The 23680-nt window shown below is 40.9% G+C and overlaps 1 long non-coding RNA gene across 1 annotated transcript; it reads left to right on the top strand.

The window, feature by feature from the left end:
* Positions 1-10519: 10519 nt before the first annotated feature.
* Positions 10520-22845, top strand: LOC129619415 (uncharacterized). The gene is made up of 3 exons (XR_008697869.1): positions 10520-10557; positions 15299-15588; positions 22250-22845. It is a non-coding gene; the product is annotated as an uncharacterized LOC129619415 (long non-coding RNA).
* Positions 22846-23680: the final 835 nt, after the last annotated feature.

Below are 23680 nucleotides of genomic sequence, written 5' to 3'. Positions count from 1 at the left end.
ACTCCCCAGCCCAATTCTCCATATATGTCAATTCATTTTATCCCCACGAAAACCCTCTGAGGTAAGATTACTGCTGCCATCTCTCAAAAGAGGATGTTAAGGCAGAGATGGGTCCTGGAGTGGCTTATTAAGAGAAAATCTAGGATACAGAATCAGGCAGTCTGGCTTCAGGGCCTCTGGGTGCCCCAGTGGTCTAAGGGGATTTCAGACAGAGTTCAGAGCAACTACTAAACATTTACAATGTTACAGTTTTTATCCTGAATTTCATTAGCTATAAAGCACTAACCCCACCACCCAAAAAAATACCCTGATCTCAAAAGGACCAACATGAAAAATATGCAAAATTAAAGTTATGTTTAAATTCAATTTCTGCTAAAGAATTTAAATCAGAAGTTTATCTCTTTCATATTTTATTTTTTTTCTTCCAGTTTTATTGAGATATAACTGACCTACTATATAAATTTAAGGTTTAAAGTATAATTGACTTACATACATCATGAAATGATTATCACAATAAGTTTGGTGAACATCCAACATCTCATATAAATACAAAATTTAAGGATATAAAATTTTTTCCTTATCTTCTATATCTAATTGATCACAGTTAACAATAATATGTGTTGGATAAGACTGTTGAGAGTCCCTTGGACTGCAAGGAGATCCAACCAGTCCATTCTAAAGGAGATCAGCCCTGGGTGTTCTTTGGAAGGAATGATGCTAAAGCGGAAACTCCAGTACTTTGGCCACCTCTCACGAAGAGTTGACTCATTGGAAAAGACCCTGATGCTGGGAGGGATTGGGGGCAGGAGGAGAAGGGGACGACAAAGGATGAGATGGCTGGATGGCATCACTGACTCGATGGACGTGAGTCTGAGTGACCTCCGGGAGTTGGTGATGGACAGGGAGGCCTGGCATGCTGCAATTCATGGGATCACAAAGAGTCGGACATGACTGAGTGACTGAACTAAACAATAATATGAAGACAAAAATTTGATTGCACCCTTGAGTAGACTGTAGGAATAGGTTCGTCCACTATCAAGTTCACAACATGAAACTGCAGACAATGAACCATCAACTCTTACATGATTTTGACCTCTGGTATATGGTTTCCTGGGCTTACCACGTGGCTCAGTGGTAAAGAATCTGCCTGCCAATGCAGGAGACACAGGAGACGCAGTTTCAAAATCCCTGGGTTGGGAAGATCCCTTGAAGGAAGGCATGGCACCCTCTCCAGTATTCTTGCCTGGAAAACCCCATGGACAGAGGAGCCTGGTGGGCTACAGTCTATGGGGTCACAAACAGTTAGACATGACTGAGCAACTGCATATGCATGCACGCATATGGTTTACTAGAGCCCCAAAGTACTGATCTGTCTTTTTCAAAGAAGTATTTGATTGTATGCAGTCATGGATGCATTGAGTATATGTTTAAATGTATGATGTTTCCAAATTTCTAGAACTCAGGCACCCAAAGCTTCACTTTGTAACCCATGTGTGATAAAGTATGAAGAGTTTGCGAGGGGACTGAAATCAGAAAAACTGGAGCTGAAATCCCAGGCAGCCACTGACCTTGAAAAGCTTACACTCGAGAGAGGATGACAGATATATACCACAAAATTTCAATACAGTGTTGTGAGTGCTTTGACAGACATAAACACATGATGTTATGAGAGTAGAAACAGAGGTGTTGGGGGCGGGAGGTGTCGAGGAATGACCTTTACAGAGAGGATGCCTGAGCCAAGTCTTAAAAGAGAAGTAGGAGCCTGCCAGGCAAAGAAAAGTGCTTATTAACTGCTGAACAAGGAAGATCAGTTACACCATCCACATGGCTCCGCAAGGAAAGCACACATCATCAATCGCTGTGAAACGGGCAAGAGAATCAATTCTGAAGAAGCGTGTTTCTGGTGCTTTTGATGAAAACTGTAGTAGAGTTCTCAGGGGGAAAGATGAAAGATCAGAGAGACCTATAGGTATAAGAACCTTGTCTCTCCACACCATCCATTCACTCAAACTATTTTTATTGGACAGAACTGAAAGAAACATTGTTGGCAAATAAAATACCTACCAGAACATTCTGGACTGCTTCATGCTGCATACACGCTCGAACTTTGACCTGTACAGCACAAATCCATATTCAAGTGGTTAAGGGGCCATATAAGATGAGCGCTTGTTATGAATGAAACTTTGGTGATTACATCAGCTACACTAACCCAGAACAGCTGACGACCATCGCCAGTATCATGTATTCAGCAATCAGCAACATCTTTGGTACAGATGTCTGGGAAACCATTGTGCCAATTATGCCGTAATGATGACAGTAGAGAGCTTGGCTAGGGAATTCTCATTTCATGTCTTCTTTGAAAATGCATCTCTTAAAAGAGGGCAATAGACAATATATACTGTGTATCCTGTCACTCTTTTTGGCTTGAGCTGTGTTCCATTTGACTCTGTGAATCGCTGAACTTTCTGATCTTGGAGTTGGGATGGTATAAGCTAAAGGGTTTTGGCACACGCAAAACCCACTACATTTTTGAATGCTCAAGACAGTTTTACAATGTCTCAAGCTACATCTGAGCAAACCTGTTTCTTACTAATACTGTCAGTCTTTTTGAATGTTTTCTCTACAAAGGAGAAAGGGAGGAAAAATATCATTTGTTAGAAACCAAAACCCATCTCAGCTTCACACAGTTTAACTGGATGGTCTTTTCTGTATCTCACTTTTAGAAAAAAAAAATAGAGAGAGAATAGAAGACCATCGTTTATAGAAAAATAGGCAACAAGTGACCTGGTGTCAGTGCAGACTTAAGTCTTCTCTCACATCTTTGTAATGGCAGTACTGTGTGATAAAATCACTTTGTTTCATCAAATATTCACCAAGCACTTACTGTAGGCTAAGGACTGTTCCCAATGAGAGTCAATGTTCAGAGATGTGAACCTCAAGCACAATAATATTTTCAATCATCAGAGAAAGTTTATCTCATGTTTTCTATATAGAACTTAGTAAGGTTAGGACAATGTTCAAAAGGATTTTCATCAACAGGAAGGAAAGAAAAATGCATACATTGTCAGGCCTTAGTTAATCAGATAACTCCATTATAAGCCCCACCCTCTTACCTAACTTCCCTAACTCTTTTGGTAATTCTAGGACATTTTTTTATTTGAATAAGCAGCTGAGCGTGTGCTCAGTCACTTCAGTTGTATCCAACTCTTTGTGACCCCATGGGCTGTAGCCCATCAGGCTTCTCTGTCCATGGGGATTCTCCATGCATGAGTGCTGGAGTGGATTGCCATGCCCTCCTCCAAGGGATCTTCGCAACCCGGGGACCAAGCTCATGTCTGCCTGAGTCTCCTGCATTGCAGGAGGATTATTTACCCACGGGGCATTTATTCAAATAAAGGGGTATTAAATTAAGCATAAGGTTTTTGTTCCTGGCCAAAATAAATGAATGCAAGACCACAGAAGAGTGGGGAAGAAGGATTTGCTATGAGTCAGATCTTCAGATCATGAAAGGGATGCACCTTCACTGGGCTGTGTAAATTTAAACCCCAAGCACACTATTGCTTCCAGAAACTGCTTCCAACAGAAAATTTTATAGACATTTTAAAGTCTCATGGGTGAGTTCCTGAAAATATCACAGTTGGTCAAAAAACATATGTGTTTCAAGTCTTTCTAACTTGCTTTGGTGTTAGCTTATAAAAACTCATAGGTGTATATTGGACTCATTAAACTGAGGGACTCGTAAGCACCAGCTCGATCGGGGCAGGGTGCTGACAGGCCTTATACATTATGCAAGCTTCCCCACATCTTTCTGCCAACATGCTTGCATTTTAATCCAAAACATTCCCAGCTTGTCAAAGACTAGGCCTCCCTGGAACACATAAAACCAATCATGCCACCTCAAGCAGAGGTTCTCTGATGTGGACAGATTTCCACTGGAGACTGGAAGGAACCCACGACCACATTTTCACATGTTACTTCATATCAATCCAAAACCCTCTCTCCAGAGCTAAGGTAACATTAAAACAGTAACACAGGGAAAGTATGGAGAAGAAGATGGAACCCAAAGCATACTGGCTTGACAATTGTCAAACCCCAGGTTCATTTATCACTGAATAAAGGCAATGAATATTCCTGACTCAGCTACAGACATTTCATCTGAGAACCCACTAGAGATGAACATGTGTTTGTATGTGTTTGCACATGCATGCTAAGTAAGTCATTTCAGTCATGTCTGACTCTTTGCAACCCTATGGACTGTAGTCTGCCAGGCTCCTCTGTCCATGGGATTTCCCCGGCAAGAATTCTGGAGTGGGTTGCCATGCCCTCCTCCAGGGGATCTTCCCAACCCAGGGACTGAAACTGTGTCACTTCTGTCTCCTGCATTGGAGGTGGGTTCTTTACCACTAGCGCCACCGGGGAAGCATGTGTGTGTGTGTGTGTGTGTGTGTGTACACAATTTTGTAGAGTCTCCCAGGGCTGTCAGGATCATATTAAAGTTGAACAGAAAAAAAAAGATGCTTTCAAATCTCTAAATTTTCCAAAGGGGCCAGGGAGAAACCTTGCATAAAATACTTTACAATTTCATGTTGACAAATTAGCATGTCAAGACAATTAGCCTCTTTGTAGCAAGATGGTGGACAGATGCATAGAAGACTCATGACTCTGATTGTTCTACAAAAGTCAGTAAGGTTGAGTCTCTGATAGAGTTAGTATGTGAAAGAAGGAAGAGATAAGAACTGGAAATCTGAGGGAAAAGAGCCAGGGAGCAAAAAACAAAGGGAAGCATATAGAATTGTGGTTGAAAATAGTATGAGTAACTTTTGTTCTACAATGTGTGTGGAGCTGGAAGCAAGACATTCATGAAGAGTGGACTATGAACCACAAATAAGGGGGTTATGACAACCTGAACAGTGGAAAGCTGGTGGGGAGGCGAATCCTTCATGATGGAATGTGAGGTTCTACAAACCTCATGAGAAGTTCAGAGAAGAGGCAGAAGAGCTCTGAATTCAGCAGATGACCCTGAAGAGTGAGTGGTTAAGTGAAAAAAAAAAAAAAAATAGTGATGTGCTTCCTTCAATTAAAAATAAAAGATAGAAATGCTACAAAAATTTGAGATCAGTCTAATATCTAGAAGATGTTCAAAGGATATTCACTAGCTGCCATATATCTGAACACATGGGCATTCACACCAGATTATCTGTAGTTAATGTAGTTCGGTCTCTGGGTTAGGTGCGCCTAACATAGATGACTAGTAGAAGTGTATGTAAAATGTCCAGGCAACTCAGAGGGAGGACTATACTATGCCAGGTCCATTTCGTTTTTTCTTCATAAATGATTGATGTTAAAAATGAAAAAAATAAGCAACAGTCCACAGAATATGATTTCTCCAAATCTGCCATTCTTATCAATAGATGAAGCATGTGTGGCCTAGATCACATTTCTCATGTGTGAGTACACAATCAACTTGAGAGCTAAACACCGAATTTGGTTACACTCAGCATCAATTTAAGGGATGCCATCGAGGGAAGTAGTTGGCACTCTCTGATGGCTTTATCAGCAGCTTAAGTGACAGGATGCAGCACAGTGTTACTGGAATCCTTAACAACCAATTGAAATAAAGGGGACATAAAAGAAAACTTGGTTATCTTCATGTATCAGGCTAAAACTAAATACAGGCAGTCACTTACATACAAACCTTCAAGTTGCAGACTTTCAAAGATGCAAGCAAGCATGCCAGCCCCTGTATGTCAGTTGTTGTAATGTTCTACTGTACTTTTCAAGATATCGTACTGTAAGATTTTAAATGTTTTCTCTATTTTTTTGTGTTTGTTTTTATGTACATATTATTTATGTAAAAAGTACTATAAACCTATTACAGTACACTATTATATAGCTGATTCAGTTAGTTGGTTAGCTATGCCAACTTTTTTGGACTTACAAATAAACTGGACTTAAGAATGTACTCTCAGAGTGTAGTGTAGCTCTTCCTTACGTAGGGAACTTACTGTAATGTTTTCTAGGAATGCTTATGGATTGAAAGCAAACACACAATTGGCTTAGGCAAAGATTTCTTACATATAACACCAAGGCACAGTTTGCAGTTTTTTAATTTTAAAAATTAAATTGAATAAATTCATCAAAATTTTAAAAATTTCTGTTCTTCAAAAGAGAACATTAAGAGAATGAAAAATAAGCTATAGATTGAGACAAAACATCTATAAGCCATATATCTGATATAGATTTGTATTTGGAATATATGAAGAACTCTCAAAAGAACTCAATAATAAGGAAAGAAGCCAGTTTTTTTTTTAATGGACAAAAGATATGAACAGATACTAAACCACAATGAGATGCCACTATACACCTAGTAGAATGTCTAAAATTGAAAAGATTGAACATAATAGCAAGGATATGGGTGAACTGGAGCCCTCATACACTGCTGGTAGGGAATACAAAATGCTGTATCCACTTGGAGAGATAGTTTGGCAACATCTTTAAAAATTAAACATACATTTACCATGTGATCCAGTCATTCTGGCCCCTAAGTATTTACCCAAGAAAAATAAAAGCATACATCCAAACAAAGATTGGTATACTAATGTTTGGTATACTAATGTTTCCAGCACTTTTATTTGCAGTGGCAAAACTGGAAACAGCCCAACTGTCCATTGCCAGGATAAAGAAACTGTGGCATATCCATACAATGAAATACTACTCAGAAATAAAAAGGAATGAACTGTTAATACACACATGGAATGAACTGCATGGATGAATTACAACATGCATGAATGAATAATAATTCAGAGTGAAAGGAGCAAAAAAGAAATATAGATTGAACAATTCTATTTATACAAAATTATAAAAAATGCAAGCTAATCTAAAAAGGACAGAGGGCAGCTTGGTAATGACTGCCTGGGGATTTGAGAGATGGGAGCCATGGAGCATGAGGAAGGAAGGCAAGGGTAGCAGGAGGGAGGAATTACAAAAGGGCAGAAGGAAACTTCCAGGAGTAGGGAATAGGTTCCTTATCTTGATTGTCTTGACGGTTTCACTGTGATATACAGGTGTTGAAACATAAAACTGTACATATTTGATATACAAAATTTATTATATGTTGGTTATACTCCAATAAAACTGTAAACACACACACATAAAATAAAAGTTAAGGAGAAAATTCCAATGAAGAAAGAAGGGAACCATCGTGATAATGGATAACTCTGTGTATCTATACATCATCTTTATAAGATTAATGTCAGAAAAGCTACATGGTATTGTAGTGCAAGAGCTGGCAGATAATCTTTTCATTGTACTGGTCATATCCTTATTCAGGTACAGAGGTTGATCTGGGGTTCTTATTTGAAAAGTGATAGAATGAAATGCAAGAGGAAAGTATTCACTGCATATGTAATTGGCTGGACTAAGAAGCATAAGCATGGAATCATTTAAATTTTCTAAATAATGGCTACTAGTTTCACCCTGTTAAAATCCCCTTTCTGCAGAGTACCCACCTTCCTTAACAATATGTCAGTTTCGATTCTATTATTTTACCATCATGTTTGGCAATTAAAACCATCTCATGTCCTGTGTAAAACTTTCTGTTTTCTCCAGTTCTTTTGCTTGGGTTGGGGAGGTGAGAAGTGGTTTGCTCACCCACTTTTTTCTCCCCCCTCCCTTTTTCCTCCGTTTTCACCCCTCTGGCATGTGCTCACTACAAAAGCTGGGGGATTTGGGTGGAACTTTACATTCTTGGTTTCAGTGACCATAAGTCATAGATGGCCAGTAGTACACTGTTCCTTTTCCTGTTCTTTGTCACTGCTTCTGTCCCCATGGCAGGCACCCAAATGCCCACTGTCTCATGGGGCACATTTGTTGAGCTTCAGAGGGCACTCAGTGACCTCTCCCTGCCAAGTGCCCCCCCAGAGAAGAAATCTGCTGGGGCTCTGAGGCCCTGTCTCTTGCTCCCTGCCCTCATCCACCAAAATGGGTGACCTAGTCCATATCCTTTCATGGCCTAAATACCCTCAGCCAAAAAGACTCATATAGGCTCCTACCAAGATGATGCCTACTTCAGCCCAGGCTCCACCTGAGGTCTCCATTTGACCCCAGGGAACTGCCATATCTCCTTGTCAAGTTCAACCATGAGAAGGCACACTGACCCCACCCCAACCTAGCACTCGTTCACACTTCTGCCATCTCTCCCCTGCTCCATTTCCTCACAAGCAATGTCACACATTCTGAGGGTTTGGGGTTTAGGAGCCCACCAACCTTCAGAGAAGAGACTATCACCCATTCCTCAGTGTGGAGAGAAGAACAGTCTGAGCACCTCAGTCTCACAGGCAGTTGAAGGAACAAATCAAATGCTATCTCTTACGCAAGGCAAAGAAAGGGGGAAGATACCATGTGGCAAATTCTGTATTCCCCCAAATCGACTCCTTTCCCACTCACCAGATTATATTTTTTCTCTTTGTAATAGTATCTTTAAAAATATCTTGACCCTATTTATTTATTCCTTTTTGGCCATGTGATGTGTGGGATGTTAGTTCCCTGATCAGGGATTGAACCCAATGTCCTCTGCAGTGGAAGCATGGAGTTTTAACCACTGGACTTTCAGGGAAATCCCTGCTTACAATTTTTCTTGATAAAAAACTGGAAACTTTTGAGCCTCTCTCAGTGGGGTAGGATGGAAGAAACTCAATTCAGAAGTGAGCCCTCTTGGGAGTTGGACTTATAGAATTTAGTGAATATTTCCAAAGGAGGGGCTCCACCATAAACCCTGAGCTACTGCTGGATGGCTTCCAGGGAAGAAGACCTCCATCAGTCCCTACACATGTGAAAGTGAAAGTTGCTCAGTCGTGTCAGACTCTTTGTGACCCCATGGACTGTATAGTCCATGGAATTCTCTAGGCCAGAATATTGGAGTGGGTAGCCTTTCCCTTCTCCAGGGGATCTTCCCAACCCAGGGATTGAACCCAGGTCTCCCACATTGCAGGCAGATTCTTTACCAGCTGATCCATAAGGGAAGCCCAAGAATACTGGGGTGGGTAGCCTATCCCTTCTCCAGCAGATCTTCCCAACCCAGGAATCGAATCAGGGTCTCCTGCATTGCAGGCAGATTCTTTACCAACTGAGGTATTAAGGAAGCATATGAAATCTACTTCCTACAGAGCCCTCTGCTGGGTGTTGCAAAGAATACTAGAGTGAATGGGAATACAGTCTCAGAGGAGATATTAAACAAGTAGCTGAACAACCTTAAAGGTAAAATAGAACCAATTTCATAAAGTGAAGTCGCTCAGTCGTGTCCGACTCTTTGTGACCCCATGGACCGTAGCCCACCAGGTTCATCCATGGAATTTTCTAGGCAAGAGTACCGGAGTGGGTTGCCATTTAATTCCATAAAGGAGCCACAAATAAACGTTAAGGGTAAATTGTCCTTCACCAAGCACTGCTCAGGAATTGTCTTACTACACTTGAAATGGAGGAAGAGATTCCACCAGCTGTGGTATTACAAAGACACTGGGTTTTGTTCTAAGCCTTGAAGACAATGAAGAGTTTGAACTTGCAGAGGTAGGTGGGGAGGCAATTAGAGGTGAGGAAATTTTTTGAACACAATAAATCATAAGAGGTAACTTACTAACTATCTTTAAATACAATGTTTCTTAACTTCTGTGATTATAGGAATCACTAGGGATGCTTGTTAAAATACAGATTCCTAGCTCCACCCTAGACCTCTTGAATCAGATCCAGAGAAGCACACTAATTTGAATTTTTAACATGCATCTCCTGGGTGATTCTTATGATGAAGCAAGTTTGGGAAATACTAATGAAGGATCTGAAGTCTACTTTGAATAAGAAATAAAAGTTACCTGTCCCATTGAACAAAATTTTGAACAAAGAACAACAGCAAAAAAATGAGCTCTCATTTCTGTAAAAGTTTGGTGTGGGATAAGGGAGATTTTAATTAAAGACGTCTAAATATTGCAGTAGGCTTTTATGAGAGTTGGAATCCCCATCTCTGAAAAGCTTTATTAAATGAAGAAAATCACTATTTGCCCTAGAAGGGCTCGCTCTGGGGAGCAGCCAGAGGTTTGAATTATTCAGGGATCATTTGGGGGGTTGTGAGAAACCAAAACTCATCTAAGAAACATGAGAGTACAAGGGAAACTCAAGGAGGCCAAATAAAGATATAGAGCTGGGAGTTAGGAAAACTGGAAAGATACCAGGAACCTTTCCCCTCCCGCTCTTTGAGACCAAGTATTTCCTTATTCCTGTGTCTCTCTGCACATATATTTAATTCTCTTCTATCCTCTGGCCAGCTTATCAATGTAATTATCCACTAATCAATAGCAACTTCATCCTCCAATTCAACGTGACTCCCCAGATACTCAGTGAACTGACACAGTCTCCATGAACCAGTTCCACATTCCTCAAGGTGATAAAATCTGATTGGTTCATCTTGAGTCACATGCCCATGCGTGATCCAATCAGTTGTAGTTACAGGTACTCCTTTTTGGCACTCTCAGAGTGTATATGGAAGAAATGATGAAATTCTCATACAAGGTAGGTAAAAATGGATCTTCCATTGCCTTAATTTTATATTTTACTCCACAACAATAATGTTCTTACTTGAAAACCTTATTCTTTTAAGAATTGTCCCTCTTGACTTCATTTTGAAATATGAAAGAACCCCCTACTGAAATGCCAAGAATAAATACTTACAAACAATGAGTAATCTGGTCTGGTTTCAGAATCTTCTAGATAATCTGAGTTCTTATCTAAGAAATTCTATGTCTACAAAATCAATATAAGAAGCATGTTGCTGGAATTTCTCAAACTTTTATGCTGATTAATCTCTGTCATTTTAAGGTCCATGTGCTTCAAGATAAATTTCAATGTGTTTCTGATTAAATTTCACTTAGCTCATCTAAATGTTGACTAAGTTATCTGAAGTTCAGACAGTTTTTCTTAAAAGCTGCCACGGACTCATTCTCTATGAGCAAGGAGACTGACTTTCATCCTAGGTACATAGAATTGAACTGTGGTGTTGGAGAAGACTCTTGAGAGTCCCTTGGACTGCAAGGAGATCCAACCAGTCCATCCTAAAGGAGATCAGCCCTGGGTGTTCATTGAAAGGACTGATGCTGAAGCTGAAACTCCAATACTTTGGCCACCTCATACGAAGAGTTGACTCATTGGAAAAGACTCTGATGCTGGGAGGGATTGGGGGCAGGAGGAGAAGGGGATGACAAAGGGTGAAATGTCTGGATGGCATCACTGACTCTATGGACATGAGTTTGGATGAACTCCGGGAGTTGGTGATGGACAGAGAGGCCTGGCGTGCTTCGATTCATGGGGTCGCAGAGTCGGACAGGACTGAGCGACTGAACTGAACTGAACATAGAATTGAACCCATAGTGCCTCAGCTTGAACGTGGTTGGTCAACCTGGCCTCCAAGTGATTCAACACTAAGCTTATTCACATTAGGTTTCCCATGGTTTGGGGCTTCCTTGGTGGCTCAGCAATAAAGAATCTGCCTGCCAAGCAGGAGACCCAGGTTCTATTCCTGGATCAGGAAGATCCCCTAGAGAAGGAAATGGCAACCCACTCCAGTATTCTTGCCTGGGAAATCCCATGGACAGAGGAGCTTGGCAGGCTACAGTCCATGTGGTCACAAAAGAGTGAGATAAAACTTAGTGACTACATAAAATGACTTCCCTTGGTTTTAGGAGGAAAATGCCTCCCTCTTCTATAGCTGCTGCTAAATCGCTTCAGTCGTGTCTGACTTTGTGTGACCCCATAGACAGCAGCCCACCAGGCTCCTCCGTCCCTGGGATTCTCCAGGCAAGAACACTGGAGTGGGTTGCCATTTCCTTCTCTAATGCATAAAAGTGAAAAGTTAAAGTGAAGTCGCTCAGTCGTGTCCAACTCTTAGTGACCCCATGGACTGCAGCCTACCAGGCTTTTCCATCCATGGGATTTTCCAGGCAAGAGTACTGGAGTAGGGTGCCATTGCATTCTCCACTAAGAGATGTGAAAGAAAAAGACCACCAACCGGAGATATAATTCTATCCAGAAGTTCTTGTAGCATTAAGGCAGGAGGTGGTTAAGCGGGTAATTCTAAGTCTTGTGTCACAATGCATTCAAAGTCCACAGTACTCTAAGAGTTCACTTTTGTTCCTTTTCCTCTGCTATTAATGGGTTCCAGTTTAGTTCTCTACTTGTCTTCTATTCATTCTCTAGATCCTCCTCTTCAGCTTCCTCCCAGTCATGTTCTCCTCCAAATGAAGTACTCTCATTCCAGAATATAAATTACCATTGCCCAGCGACAGCAGGATTTGTAGGGTTCTACTTTTACAAACAGGCTCACTTTAGCATCGCCCATGACATTGAGACTCCAATACAGAACTAGGCAGGAGGAAAACTATTTCCTTTATTAAAATATTCCACTGAGGAAACCAGCCAAGGAAATTGAATAGAAGAACAGAAGCAAAGGAAGAGGTTCAGTTTGTTTGTTTGTTTTCATGCACTTGCATTCTGACCCACAAGGGTTTGAAAAGCTAACATATTATCCAACCCAAGTTGCCAGTTTCAGAGATTCTACCAATTTTCCAGAGTTTCCTTCACTTGCAATCAGGGATAACCCTGAACACAGGCACACTGACACTTAAAAAGAGTTCTTAAAAAGAATGCATTTGCCACTAAGAAAATGAGGCAAATTGGGAGATACTATGAATGTAAGAATTTCTGGGAGAAAGATAAGAAGATGAGTTAAATAGTAACTGTCTCTAGTCTGAGGACTTTGGCTGGAATGTGAAGAATGAGCCTCTCTGGGATGCCATAGAAAAAGAGGCAAGCATCCGAACAGAAATATCACATCTCTAGAGGGAGGTTTAAGAGGGAGGGGACAGCTGGCTCCTTCATGTTGATGTTTGGAAGAAACCAACACAACACTATAAAGCAATTATCCTTCAATTAAAAAATTAATTAATTAAAAAGAAATATTACATCTCTAAAAGTGAAACAAATTATGCACTCCTTTTTTTAATTGAAGTGTAGTTAATTTACAATGTTGTGTTAATTTCTGCTATACAGCCGAGTGACTCAGTTATACATAAACATATAATCTTTTTTATACTCTTTTCCATTATGGTTCATCCCAGGTCATTGAATATAGTTCCCTCTGCTATAAAGTAGGACCTTGTCCATCCATTCTGTATGTAAAAGTTTGCATCTATTAATCCCAAACTCCTAATCCTTCCCTCCCCCACCCCCATTGACAACCACAAGTCTCTATCTAGGTCTGTGAGTTTATTTCTGTTTCAACTAAAACTATTTTTGGTTTTATCCATAGATATGTCCATTTCTGTTGTATTTGAGATTCCACACATAAGTGATATATCGTATTTGTCTTTGTCTTTGACTTACTTAGTATGATAATCTCTAAGTCCATCCATGTTGCCATAAATGGCATTATTTCATTCATTTTATGGTTGAGTAATATTCCATTGTGTGTATATATACATACACATACCACACACATTCCATATACATACATATATATATATACACACACACTACATCTTCATCCATTCATCTATTATGGACATTTAGGTTGCTTCCATGTCTTAGCTGTTGTAAATAGTGCTGCTATGAATGAAGGGGCACATATATCTTTTTGCATTATAGTTTTGTCCAGATATACTCCCAGGAGTGGGGTTGCTGGATCATATCGTAATTCTATTTTTAGATTTCTAAGGAACCCTCATACTATTTTCCATAGTGGTTGCACTCATTTACATTTCCATTGACAGCGCAAGAGAGTTCCCTTCTCTCCACACCTCCAGCATTTATTTGTGGAGTTTTTAAGATTGAGGTGGCACTTCATTGTGGTTTTGATACGTATTTCTCTAATAACCGGTGACATTGAACATCTTTTCATATGCCTATTGAGATCTGTATGTCTTGTCTGGATAAAGGTCTATTTAGGTCTTCTGCCCATTTTTCAATTGGGTATTTGTTTTGTTATTGTTGAATTGTATGAACTGTTTGTTTATTTTGGAAATTAAGCCCTTATCAGTCGCATCATTTAAAAATGTTTTCTCCCATTCCATAGGTTGTCTTTTTGTTTTGTTTATGGTTTCCTTTGCTATACATACTCCTTCTTTTAACTGAGGTGAAATGCACATAACATACAATCAACCATATAACATGTACAGTTCTGTGGCATTTAGTACATTCACAATGTGATGCAACCACCATCTCTTTCTACTTTCAAAATGTTTTCATTACCCCAGAACACCCGAGCCATTCTCCCCTCCCCCATCTGCTTTCTGACTCTATAGATCTGTCTATTCTGGATTTATCATATAAAAATGTGTGGATTTATCATATAAAAATCCAATATGTGACTTTTTGTGTCTGGCCCCTTTCACTTGGCATAGTGCTTTTGAGGTTCATTCAAATGGTACTATGTCTCAGATCTTTAATCCTTTGTATGCCTGAATAATATTTCATCTTACATAAATAGTGCCTTTTGTTCATCTATTCCTCCACTGATGGATACTTGGGTTGTATTTTTTTTTTTTTAACCTTTTGGCTAATATAAACATTCACGTACAAGAATCTGAGAAGCGAAATCACCTATTCTTGCAACCCTCATAAGAAGTGGGAAAACATGTTTAAGGTAGCATTTCAGCACCCATTCCTCTACAAGTTCCAAGGTGTGCAGAAGTGCTAACTTGAAAGATTGTGTTAGTCACTCAGTCATGTTCAACTCTTTGCGACCCCATGGACTGTAGCCCACCAGGCCCCTCTGACCATGGAATCCTCTAGGCAAGAATACTGAAGTGGGTTGTTCTCCAGGGAATCTTCCTGACCCAGGGATCGAACCCAGATCTCCTGCATTGCAGGCAGATTCTTTACCGTCTGAGCCACCAGGGAAGCAACTTGAAAGATGACCCAGACCCAATAAAACAGAAACTGAATGTTTTCTTAGCCACATATCAAACTGGAAAACTCCTGAGGCTTCCAGTGATGTCCAAACACACCTAACAGGCATTTTTGGTTCTCCACTCAGACAAAATCAATAAAATTGAAACTGATCACACTTTACCAAGAATAAAGAAATGTTGTGACCAGCTTTAGAAATGTCTGAACAGGGGTGTTTGCAATGATTAGTGAATTGACATCAATGAGAAGTGAGTTCTTATGATCGTGTGCCTAGAGATAGACATGGGTATAGGAAGAGGAATTCAGAACCATTGTCTCCTTTCTCTTCCATGAAGCTTTTTTTTTTTTTAAGAACTGCACAGCTGCAGAGATTGTGTGAGTACTCTGGGACTGTCAAACCATCATCCGACTTCGTGAAGAATTCTTCTGAGGTGGATTTTATTGTTTTCAGCTGGAGAATCCATCCCAGTCCACCCACCCCACAACTCACCAGCACAAAACCACATGCCCACCAAGTCCTGCCCCTCTCCTCTGCCCTGAAGTGATCAGAAAGCAAGAGTCCACCAGGAGGGAAGCACCATGAAGAGACAAGGCAACATTCCAACCGCACAAGCAGCCCAATGAAGATCACTTTTGCTATGGGTATGTGTCCCCTTACGGAGTCTGTATTTTCTTTCTCTTTTTGGCAGGCAGTGCTCTTGATTTTCTAAATGTTCAGAAGAAGAATGTTGAGTCACATTTTTCTGTGGTCTTTCTTTCTTTTCTAAGACTTTCTGGAGCTTCAGTGGCACTTGTGTGTTCTGTTTAGACATGCACCATGGAGATATATCGCTGGCACCAAATAAATAAAGAGTTTAGGGAAAGGGGTAGGCTGGAGGCTGCTGGGAAGGAAGCCGACATCTGCTCCTGCTCACAGCATTCAATTCAGCCCACCTCGAAGTGCCCCCCACCCCCACTTGATGTGGATGCTCTGATGTTCACAGAGCAGCTCTGCCTCCCCCCAAGTCAGCACGTAAACACAGGGATCCAACAAAGTGTTGAAAGAGCAATGTGGAGGACCTCCTTCAGACACAGACTGTGAACAGAAGCGGCAATCAATCCAGTTCTCTTTGCACAGAAACCAAATGTAAGCCTTTGCCAATTCTCTGGTTTTGAGGACACGCTTTGAGGAAGACCATGCAGGATAATATTTCTCATCTTGGAGATAAATTCTAAATTTTTCCAGACCCACCATGAAGGAAAGTTCTTAAAGACAAACAAATCCAGCTAAGTAATCTTTACGTTAGGAACCTGGTGACAAGTTCCTCACCATTAAAATGCACTCATTTTAAAAATCTATAGAAGGGATACTTCTACAGACTCCTCAGAAAGAAAGGTAGGAGAGAAGAGACAGAGAAAGAGAATTTTGGATAGAGAATCAGTCAGATGTGTCTGAGAGTTCGAGTTCAAGGAGACCTCAAGATCAGTAAACTTATGATCACAGGGCTAAGTGGGGGGAGGGATAAACTGGGAGATTGGGATTGACATACACACACTTCTATATATAAAATACATAACTAATGAGGACCTACTGGGAACTCTAGTCAATATTCTGTGATCGGAAAATAATCTAAAAAAGAGTGAATGCTGCTGCTGCTAAGTCGCTTCAGTCATATCCGACTCTGTGCGACCCCATAGACAGCAGCCCACCAGGCTCCCCCGTCCCTGGGATTCTCCAGGCAAGAACACTGGAGTGGGTTGCCATTTCCTTCTCCAATGCATGAAAGTGAAAAGTGAAAGTGAAGTCGCTCAGTCGTGTCCCATTCTTAGCAACCCCATGGACTGGAGCCTACCAGGCTCCTCCGTCCGTGGGATTTTCCAGGCAAGAGTACTGGAGTGGGGTGACATTGCCTTCTCCAAAAGAGTGAATATATGTATATATATAACTGATTCACAGTGCTGTACACCTGAAACTAACACAACATTGTAAATCAACTATACTCCAATAAGTTTTTTTTATTAAAAAAGGGGCTCAAGATAAATATGACTTAGTTCAGTGTACTCAGTTTTTAAAAAGAACATTCATACTGAAATACAAAACACAGAAATTTTCTAGAGTCTCTGACTTTTAACTATGGTAAACACACACCATCTTAAGCATTTTTTTAAGTCTACAGTATAATAGTGTTGACTGTACATTTTGTGCAACAGCTCTCTAGAACATCTTCATTGTGCAAAACTGAAACTGCACTCATTAAGACTCCTCTTGCCCTCTCCTCTCCCTGGGAGCCACCACCCTACATTTTGTTTCTAAGAGTTTAGAGGCCCTGACTTTTAAGCCCAGCTCCAGCCCCAGGAGAGCACGATATCAATTTTGCTATCATGTATACAGTGAATTAATGCAGGGCAAGGAAGCCGCTGAGCTGCCCAACACCAATGGCAGTGGCAGCAAAACTCACGGTGAGCAGTTTGGACTGTGGTGAGCACACATCTAGGTTTGCATCTCACCTCTGGCTTGAAGCCCTAGGCAGGTCCTCAGACGTCTCTGCCTCTGATTCCAAAAGAATAAAATGAGTGTGATGCTGGTAACTACCTCAAAGTGTTGTGATGAAGACAAAATAAGTTAATACATCAAATGAACTTAGTGACCAATAACAAGAAACTCAAAAAGAAAAAAAAAAAAATGCCAGCAAGTATGATTACTAACCGACCCACAATCTGTTCTTTGGTCTTCTTTCTCACTCTTTCCACCACTCTATCCTTCCTTTCTTTCTCTAACACCTTTATTTTATTCCCTTTTCTCCTTTATCAGTTCAGTTCAGTCCCTCAGTCATGTCCAACTCTTTGTGATCCCATGGACTGCTGCACATCAGGCCTCCCTGTCCATCACCAACTCCCAGACTTTACTCAAACTCATGTCTGCTGAGTCAGTGATGCCATCCAACCATCTCATCTGTCATCCCCTTCTCCTCCTGCCTTCAATCTTTCCCAGCATCAGGGTCTTTTCCAATGAGTCAGCTCTTCACATCAGGTGGCCAAAATATTGAAGTTTCAGCTTCAACATCAGTCCTTCCAATGAATATTCAGGACTGATCTCCTTTAGGATGGACTGGATGGATCTCCTTGCAGTCCAAGGGATTCTCAAGAATCTCCAACACCACAGTTCAAAAGCATCAATTCTTTGGCACTCAGCTTTCTTTATAGTCCAACTCTCGCATCCATACATGACTACTGGAAAAGCCAGAGCCTTGACTAGATGGACCTTTGTTGGCAAAGTAATATCTCTGCTTTTTAACATGCTGTCTAGGTTGGTCATAACTTTTCTTCCAAGGAGCAAGTGTCTTTTAATTTCATGGCTGCAGTCGCCATCTGCAGTGATTTTGGAGCCCTCCAAAATAAAGTTTCTCACTGTTTCCATTGTTTCCCCATCTATGTGCCATGAAGTGATGGGACCAGATGCCATGATCTTAGCTTTCTGAATGTTGAGTTTTAAGCCAACTTTTTCACTCTCTCACTTTCATCAAGAGGCTTTTAGTTCATTTTTGCTTTTGGCCATAAGGTTGATGTCATCTACATATCCGAGGTTATTGATATATCTCCCAGAAATCTTGATTCCAGCTTGTGCTTCATTCAGTCCAGCATTTCTCATGATGCAGTCTGCATATAGGTTAAATAAGCAGGGTAACGATATACAGCCTTGACGTATTCCTTTCCCGAAATGAAACCAGTCTGTTGCTCCATATTCAGTTCTAACTGTTGCTTCTTGACCTGCACAGATTTCTCAGGAGGCAGGTCAGGTGGTCTGATAGTCCCATCTCTTTAAGAATTTTCCAGTTTTTTGTGACCCACACAGTCAAAGGCTTTGGTATAGTTAATAAAGCAGAAACAGATGTTTTTCTGGAATTCTCTTGCTTTTTCGATGATCCAATGTATGTTGGCAATTTAATCTCTGGTTCCTCTGCCTTTTCTAAATTCAGCTTGAACATCTGCAAGTTCATGATTCACATACTGTTGAAGCCTGGCTTGGAGAATTTTGAGCATTACCCTCTTCCTACAACACAAGAGAAGACCACACATGGACATCACCAGATGGTCAACACTGAAATCAGACTGATTATATTCTCTGCGGCCACAGATGGAGAAGCTCTATACAGTCAGCAAAAACAAGACCGGGAGCTGACTGTAGCTCAGATCATGAAATCCTTATTGCCAAATTCAGACTTGAAGAAGGTAGGGAAAACCACTAGACCATTCAGGTATGACCTAAATCAAGTCCCTTATGATTATACAGTGGAAGTGACAAATAGATTCAAGGAATTAGATCTGATAGACAGAGTGCCTGAAGAACTATAGACAGAGGTTCATGACATTGTACAGGAGGTAAGGATCAAGACCATCCCCAAGAAAAAGAAATGCAAAAAGGCAAAATGGTTGTCTGAGGAGGCCTTACAAATAGCTATGAAAAGAGAAATGAAAGGCAAAGAAGAAAAGGAAAGATATACCCATCTGAATGCAGAGTTCCAAAGAATATCAAGAAGAGATAAGAAAGCCTTCCTCAGTGATCAATGCAAAGAAATAGAGGAAAACAATAGAATGGGAAAGACTAGAGATCTCTTCAAGAAAATTAGATACACCAAGGGAAATTTTCATGCAAAGATGGGCACAATAAAAGACAGAAATGGCATAGACCTAACAGAAGCAGAAGATATTAAGAAGAGGTGGCAAGAATACACAGAAGAACTGTACAAAAAAGATCTTCAAAAACCCAGATAATCATAACAGTGTGATCACTCACCTAGAGCCACACATCCTGGAATGCTAAGTCAAGTGGGCCTTAGGAAACATCACTACGAACAAAGCTAGTGGAGGTGATGGAGTTCCAGTTGAGCTATTTCAAATCCTAAAAGATGATGCTGTGAAAGTGCTGATATGCCAGCAAATTTGGAAAATGCAGCAGTGGCCATAGGACTGGAAAAGGTCAGTTTTCATTCCAATCAAAAAGAAATGCAATGCCAAAGAATGCTCAAACTACTGCACAATTGCACTCATCTCACACTCTAGCAAAGTAATGCTCAAAATTCTCCCTTATCAGATACTCCCTATGCCCCTACTCATTCTCCTGAGCAAGACCGTCTCATGTTTGGTGATTTGAGCAGACTCTCTGCCATATCATAAAACTTCCTCTAAAATATCATAATTAGACCTTTATTCCTGTACATAATCATCCTTTTTAGTAAAAAGCCCTGAAAGAGGTAGTATACCAAATTACTAGCCTGCTTCCTAATCACTCTGGTACATCCTCTTGCAGTTATATCTGTCCCAAATTGTCTTATTTATTGTTTGATTACTATCCTCTCCAAATTCTGTAAAAACAGGGGTTTACTGATTTTATTTATTACCATGTCCCCAGCCCTTATGACACAATCTGGCACGCAGTAGATGCTCATTAAAATAAACATTGGTCAAACGCTGAATGGCTGAACTGTTTACTTTCCCCAAAAATATGCCATGCTGTCCACCCTCTTGCTCTCTGAATATGCTATTTCCTTTGCCCAGATTCATTCCTCTGCAAGATTCATTCCAGATATTCAGTGGCTGCCAACTATGTGTTCTGAGGCCTGTTCTGACCAGTTCTCCAGGGCTCAGCATAGGCATTTTGCCTTCCACGGGGCCTTCTCTGATCCATCCAGGCAGGTCCTTGCTCCTCTGCTGGCTCTCACAGTGCCCTGCCTGCTCCACCATCAGCTCAGCATTCCTGAAATCTTCAGAGACCAGAACATCCCTCAGTAGCATGAAGCCTATGGTTTCCATTGCTGTCTGAGTCACCAGGAAAGCCCAAGAATACTGGAGTGGGTAGGCTGTCCCTTCTCCAGGGGATCTTCCCAACCCAGGAATGGAACCCAGGGTCTCCTGCATTATAGGTGGATTCTTTACCAGCTAAGCTACCAGGGAAGCCCATAAAATTGTCACGGAGTCAATAATGACAAAACCAAGTTCCAAAGAGACTGTTGTGAAAGGAGAAAAGCAATGCGGGAACTGCTAGATTCAATCACTGTTTCAATTGTCCCCTCCCCGACCATGACCTGGCCCTCAGCAAAGTTCTAACTGGCTCTAGGTTAGGCCTTGAGGATAATTTGAAAAGAGTCAAAATCCCTCCTACCACGTTCAAGAACATCAAAGGTCCAGTTGTATAACTATTAGGTTTAACATTCTGAGAACTCTTTTTGGGCGCAGTAGATCTCATTTTATTTTTTTTCCATTTATTATTTTTTATTGGATTATAATTACTTTACAATGTTGTGTTAATTTCTGCTGTACAGCAAGGTGAATCAGCTATGTGTGTATATATATCCCCGCCTTCTGGAACCTCCCTCCCTCCCCCGACCCTAGCCCTCCAGGTCATCACCTGAGAACTTGAAGAGGGAAACTGTGTCTTCGTCAATCTCCCCAACTTTCCCCGCTGCTGGAACGTGTTAAAACCTCTACCATGTTTGTGACCTAAATGAATGCTTTTGACCTTCTAGCAGTTTAATTACTTTCCCCATGAAACTTTTTTTAAATCAGATATTGAAGCATTTCAATGACATGGTTCCCCCACCCCAAGAACACGATGTTTAAAAATAAAAGATTTTTTTTTTTATTTCTTCCTTCTGCAAGTTGAAATGATGCATCTAAAACAGAAAATCCAGAAATAACACTGGCTGAGGATGGAATTCCAGACACTTGAGTAGACTCAGCTCTGCCTCAAATTGAGACACAAGATCTTGACAAGGGACCACCCACACACCTGGGTTAGGCCTTGTCCTCTGTTCTACACTGATGTTCTCTGGGCAAACTTGCTGGGGGTTAAAAAGCTGAATGTGTGACAGAGCTAGTGGCAGGGACGGGCCTATGTAGGAAAACAAAACTTGCCATCCCAAACATCTTTTCAGCATGCAGATTATTTTGAGCTGGAAACATTCAAGGCCCAAAGACTCAAGAAGAAATTTTGACCTTCCCCTCAACTGCCTGAAAGAATATAGATAGAAGACATGTTCCAAGGAGGGAGCTGTCACCATTATAACTATGGTATGAACTAGATGTGTAAACAGGGAGGAACGCAGCAAAGTCTGTTTGTTAAAATTCTTCTCTATGTCCCATTGTCTCTGGCCCAGCAAACATTTAACAAACATTTGTTTTTCTATATCCATGTCAGTTTCCTTTCTCCCCTTTGAGGTTTCAAACCACCACCTCCAATATCCTCTTTTGCTTTAGCTGAAGATGATATTTTTTTATTTAACTTTTTTTTTTTTTTTTTTTTTTTACTTTTGACTGAACCGTAAAGCTTGTGGGATCTTAATTCCCCAACCAGGAATTGAACCCAAGTCTTTAGAAGTGGAAGCGTGGAGTCCCAACCAGTGGATCACCAGGGAATTCCTTGAAGATGGTATTTAAGGTGAGGCTTTGGCCATTTTGGTGAATTATTCAGTTTTCCTGGGTCTCTCTATTATATATATGTTATTAAACTTTTGTTTAATTTTCTTCTGCCAATCTGTCTCATGTCAATTTAATTCTTAGAGCAGCCAGAAGAACCTAGAAGGAAAAAAGAAAATTTCTTCCTCCTAGACACCAACATCAATATATTTAACCAGAGTGAATATGGAAAGGGTCTGGATCCTGGTTCTGGACTAGTCCCTTTGCCCTCCAACCCAGAGATAATCCAGTAGCTTTAAGCCTTATTTCTCAAGTCAAGTCAGGCCCAAAAGACATTCTGAGAACCTCCATCTGTGGGAATGTGCCCTCAGCTACCCATGGGAAGAGGTAATAAAATGAGGTGAGATCAACATACCGAGTTTTATTTCTAGACAATATAGTCAAAACAGAAATAGTCTAAAGTTGACAATTTTCTCAACTGTAGCACAGCAGTGATTTATATCTCTTGTAATCTTAACTTTGCCTCCAAATGTGTGAAAGAGGGAACTGTACCATTTCAAAAAATTATAATTTCTGATGTCAAAATAAGTTGGAGTCACTGTATCACTTCCAGACAATTAGGAACCTCACCCTGATATATGTCTGTACAGCACACCCTCCTGAAAAATACTCTGCTCCATTGCTGACAGAGAACATGCACTGGGATCGTATGGGGACAAATTTAGACATGTTGGGCAACAGCATACACAGACAGCTGCTTGGTATGCAATTAAAATACCACTGGTGGGAAACTGGCTCTGGCAATGGTATGAGAAATAGACTTTTCCCTTCAGGAAACCAATTCCAGTTGACAGCCTCATTCAGCAAAATGAGATGAAGTTCTTAGCCTGGCTCCTGGGGAGGGGACCGCTTGACCCCCATTCAGCACCTGATCAGCCACTGACAGGCTGCACAGAGGGGAGTGAGAAATACTTCTGGAATGAAAGCAGAGAGAGCTATACACACCTACACTCTGAGTTCACAGACAAGGCACGGCTGAGCTCCTCAAGGCAATGCTGGCACAGCCTTCTGAGAGTAAGTTGCAAAGAGCAGACCTTGAATCTGAAACCATGAGTGTCCCACTCAGTGTCCTGGAGAAGCCACATCTGAGCTGGAAGTCACCAAGCACACAAACACCTCCAGGAAAGTCTATGAAGGAATTTCTAGGGAATGCAGCTGCCCTCTTCATGGCACTCCTAAAATTCCAAAATGGCAGTTAAGCTTTCCATCTCATGAAGAAAAGTCCATGAACAATAAATGCTGGAGACGGTGTGGAGCAAAAGGAACCTTCCTACATGGTTGG

The sequence above is a fragment of the Bubalus kerabau genome, chromosome 9 (genome assembly GCF_029407905.1).
Source record: "Bubalus kerabau isolate K-KA32 ecotype Philippines breed swamp buffalo chromosome 9, PCC_UOA_SB_1v2, whole genome shotgun sequence".
NCBI classification, from domain to species: Eukaryota; Metazoa; Chordata; class Mammalia; order Artiodactyla; family Bovidae; genus Bubalus; species Bubalus kerabau.
The sequence above is the reverse complement of the archived record's forward strand: the minus strand, read 5'-3'. Positions and strand labels throughout refer to the sequence as shown.